The sequence below is a fragment of the Barbus barbus genome (genome assembly GCF_936440315.1).
Source record: "Barbus barbus genome assembly, chromosome: 15".
NCBI classification, from domain to species: domain Eukaryota; kingdom Metazoa; phylum Chordata; class Actinopteri; order Cypriniformes; family Cyprinidae; genus Barbus; species Barbus barbus.
Genome location: NC_136743.1, coordinates 7435255 through 7440079, shown reverse-complemented (window position 1 = coordinate 7440079; position 4825 = coordinate 7435255). Strand labels below are relative to the sequence as shown.

Here is a 4825-nt window from a genome sequence, read left to right as displayed (position 1 = left end):
AAATAACTGTCTTTTTTATAGAGAAACTGTTATTTGTGTATAAATGTGTGTGTGTGTGTGTGTGTGTGTGTGCAGTTAGGTTCATATATGCAGTATTTGTACACAGGCACAATTTTTAGCTGTTGACCAAAACATATTCAAGTTACGGTTATAAAATGAATATAGGCTTAAAGTGCACACTCTGTGCTTTAATTCGAGGGTATTCTCATCACAATTGGAGGAAAGGTAAAGAAATTACTCTTTAATATGTACCCCCTTTTTCAAGGGACCATAAGTAATTGGACAGTTGACTCAAAATCCATTTCATGGACAGATGTGGGCTATTCCTTCGTTATTTCTACATCAATTAAGCAGGTAAAAGGTCTGGAGTTGATTCTAAGTGCCATTTGCATTTGGAAGCTGTTGCTATGAACCCACATCTTGCAGTGAAAGGATCTCTCCATGCAGGTGAAATAGATGATTGTTAGGCTTCAAAAACAAAACAAATCCATCAGAGACATAGCAGGAATATTAGGAAAGGCCAAATCAACAGTTTGGTACATTCTCAGAAAAAAAAACGCACTGGTGAGTTCAGCAACATAAAAAGGCCTGGATGTCCACGGAGGACAGCAGTGGTGGATGATCGGAGGATCCTCTCCATGGTAAAGAAAAACCCTTTCACAACATCCAGCCAAGAGAAGAATACGCTCCAGGAGGTAGATGTGTCACTGTCAAAGTCTACAATCAAGAGAATACTTCATGAGGGTTCACCACAAGGTGCAAACAAAGCCAGATTAGACTTCGCCAAAAAAAACTTCTAAAAAAGCCAGAGCACTTCGGGAAAAGCATTCTTTGGACGGCTGAAATTAAGATCAACCTGTACCAGAATGATGGGGGGGGGGGGGGGAATATGAAGAAGGCTTGGAACAGTTAATGATCCAAAGCATACAACATCATCTGTGAAACATGGTGGAGCAGTGTGATAGCATGAGCATGCGTGGCTTCCAGTGGCACTGAGTTACTGCTGTTTAGTGATGATGTCAAAGGACAGAAGCAGCCGGAAGAATTCTGAAGTGTATGGGGATATACTCTCTGCCCAGATTCAGTCAAATGGAGCAGTTGATTGGACTGTGCATACAGAGCCAGAATTATGAATATTGTGTCAGTGTCCAAATATATATGGATCTAACTGTATAAATGCATCTTTATTTGTTTTTTAATTTTACTTAATGGCACGTCAAAAATATTGGCTAAAAAAGCAATCCTATGTTTGCTATAATTGTTCATTGATAAAGAATTATCTAAATAATATCTTTCGCAACAAGTCTGTTTTTAAAATGCATTATGCTTACAAACCATTTCATATTTAATGGGACAATTTAGGATAATTTAAACTGCCATTTTTGAAAAACTGAACAGAGAAAACGCCTGAATTTTTTTCAGCTCTTTTTTTAGGTTAAATGATACCTTCAAGATATAGCTAGTCGACCCTAATCTTGAGTATGCCGTGGTTATATTGTGTTCACTGGTTTAGCCTAGCTTAAAGCAACCGTACGTACGTTTTTTTGTACCTTGAAATATCAGTTTCAAAATCATTTTAACGGTACACTTCTAATGAGGCGATTTGCTTGTTTCTTTCAGACTTGCTCTGATACTAGGTGGTGCTGCTGTATAAGTTCAACGTGGCTGCAGTTTTACGTCGTTGCCACTAGAGGGCGTATAATCTTCCAAAACTGAACAACATTCAGTTTTGTATTATGAAACTAATTAATGTTCTTTTGTTTTAATTTTTTAATCAGTTATTTATATGGCTAACGGGGAAGCTAGGCAGAGCGCAAATTCGTTGTGGTGTCATCATGGTGGTGCGGTTTCACATCCAAACCACTTCTTCAACACTTCTGCAACCACAGAGTTTGTATTTTGTGTGTGTGTTTGCACATTAGTTCATCACCACTGTGCCACTTCCTCAGAGATGCTGCCACAGATAAAACACACAGAGCTCAGCTCCAGCAGCTGACCTGTGATTTGATAATTTATTTAACCTAGAAACTCTTCTATTTATAAAAAAGAAGAAGAAGAAGCAGACAGTAACCACACACACACAGCACTCATTATATAGCCTACTGTTTCTGGCAGAATTCTCCCTGCCTCTGATGCATTATAAGCTCTTTCTGAATGTATATATGTGCTTTTAGTCAGCTATGATCAGCTACGCTGGGTGAGCACTGGGATATATGATCTCATTCCAGTTAACCTTCATCATTGTCCGTCTGTAAACACTGACTCAGATGGCTGACATATTTCTTTCCACAAACATTCAAACTCTTAGTACACCATCACATCTATCCATTGACTGACTGTCATCTGCTCTCCTCTCCTCTCCCAGCCGTTCTTTATTCCCCCCGTCTCCCTCTTTCTCAGGAATGTCCTAAATGTGAACTGCTTCTCAACATCAAGCCAGATGAAGTCCAGTCATTCCACAGCTATTTTTAAAGTAAACTGGCGAGCTCACTGTCAAAGATCATTAAAACAAAACAAAAACAACCTAAAACTGTTGTTATGAACAATGCAAAGTTGCTGAAGAAGAGAACATTTGTCACAAACTTATATGACCACTATTAACTAAAACAATTAAATTCATAGCCTATATGATTTTATATGATTGTGAAATACCTTATTCTTTTTATATATAGTGTCACAGGAGTGCTGGATGATTAGCCTACTGATGTACAGCAGGGTAAATGAATTCAGAATTAAAAGAAAAAGTTAAGGGAACTTACTGAGAACATTCTGGGAAATGCTGGCAATGTTGAGGGAATGTTCTCTAAACAGGCAACGTTCTGCTTATTTAAAGAAACCTTTCCTGTCTAATTGGGAACATTTTAGGAATGTTGGTTTCTAGTTCCCAGAACTCTGTTGTTTAGCCAGGAAATATAATGTTCCCTGTTTGGAGAACGTTCCCCTAACATTCCCAGTATTTCCCCAAAACTTTTTGGGAACCGAAAACTGTGATTTTATATGATTTTATATTCAAACATGGTTTATCTTATTCAGCTTATATTTATATTTTTTTCCTGCTTAATCAGATCTGAATATAGTTCAATTATTTTAATTGGACTAGAGAGAGAGAGAGAGAGAGAGAGAGAGCATTTTCAAATCATATTTGAATTTCACATACAGGCGACAGCTAAAAGAATGCTTATGTAAAGTTTCTCTAAACAGGAAATGCATTGAAGTATATTTTCACACCTTCAGGCCCTGTTTGCTTGCAAAGCAGATGGTGTTTCCCACAGCATTTGTCCCTTATCATGACAGTTTTCAGGGTTAAATAAAGGCTTTGGGCCTTTGTTGCATACTGTTTTTCCCCGTTTGCTCATTGTTCAGCTCAAGGGAGCTGGCTCAGTCATGAGTAAGATTTCAAGTTGCTCATAGCAAGGAAAATTATCTTTCTGCCATAAACCTGAAATGTCCTCAGTAGTATGAGGTCTTATCACTGTTTTGGCTATAGTCAAGGTGAGTAATGATAGTCTTATATGGGACACACCGGAAACGGTCCAGACTCGTTTGATCTGACTGATCCTCAGCAGTAAAACTGTGCTGAACTGGACTTTTCATAAAAGAGCTCTGTCTGTGAAACCTTGAGCCTATAGCTGTATCTGCAATAAAGACATTGCAGATGATACACGACCATAATCAGATCTGATTAAAATCATTCAGCGTGGGACTCACGCAATTGACATTTTTTCACGCAGTCAAAAGCACCTTCAGATAAAACTGCAATAATAGGATATTGGCAAAACAGATTTGCGAAATGATTCAAAAGAATCGAATCACTTGATGAGTCAATTGAATCTGAATCTTCACCAGTAGTTTGTTCGCAGTGTGGATGGGGTGTTAGCATTATTTCCTGTGGGCGGAGGAAGGGACAGGCTTGCCACTGTAAACCCATCTCACAGTGACCCACACGGACTGAGGACACCCCGTGGAAGGACGAGCTGGACTCTCTGCCCACATTTAGACATTTATCTGCCTCTTTGTTTGTTGTAGGCAAGGGAATCGCGTGTTTTTGTACTTTATAACCAGCTGTTGATTCAAAGTAGCCCACGGAAACAAAGACACGGTCGAGCAACTGGACTGTTGGATCAAACGCTGCTGGGGGTTATTTCCATAGCAAATGTGGTTTTAAAAGAGCACCTGATAAATCGCCGGGGACACGTGTTAAGGTAAGGAACATTAAAATATCCCTTTTTAAGAAACTTTAGTGCCAGAACTGTTTATTGAATGTAGGGATTTTGAGCTTTAGGGTTTGATCTGGAGAGTGAACTTTGGGTGGGGATGTCCCATCCATTGCACTTCAAAGGACCGACGTGGATCTGCCCCAAAAGTGATTCACAGATCATATGCGAATAGTGTCCCTTCAGGCTATGTCTGTCCCAGGCGCCTGCTATCTTGTATCTATTTGTCGCGTCGTGTGTGTCCACAACATCTGTTGCAAGTCATCCAGTCCAGGCCTGAGAGAGAGTCCCGAGGGGGGCTGTGGGGGTTGAACAATGCTTTATTTGGTAGTCGCTTGTGTAAATGTGCCTCCCTGGAAGTCGAAATGATGTAGCCGTGTTTTTGCGTGAGTCATGATCCTGTTTGGGACATGCTGAACACATTAGACCACCAATGATTTAACTGATATGAACGCACCGAAGAGTCATATTGTGCCTCAAAGCGAATAGACTGGGAGAAGTTATACATCGTTACTGTGATTTAAAGGGATCGTGCTATGTTAGGAGAAATTGAATCATGACATTAGACACGGACAGCGATGTGAAGTGCTTTCGGCTCAGTTTTGCGGATC

General features: G+C 39.8%; 1 protein-coding gene across 1 annotated transcript in view; it reads left to right on the top strand.

Moving 5' to 3' along the window:
• Positions 1–3936: 3936 nt before the first annotated feature.
• The window catches only part of LOC306880959 (uncharacterized protein), a 35591-nt gene continuing 34702 nt past the window's right edge, over positions 3937–4825 (top strand). Inside the window, exon 1 of the mRNA XM_079434758.1 lies at positions 3937–4202. The gene's annotated coding sequence lies outside the window, so the exon portion shown is untranslated. The remainder of the gene's footprint in view (positions 4203–4825) is intronic.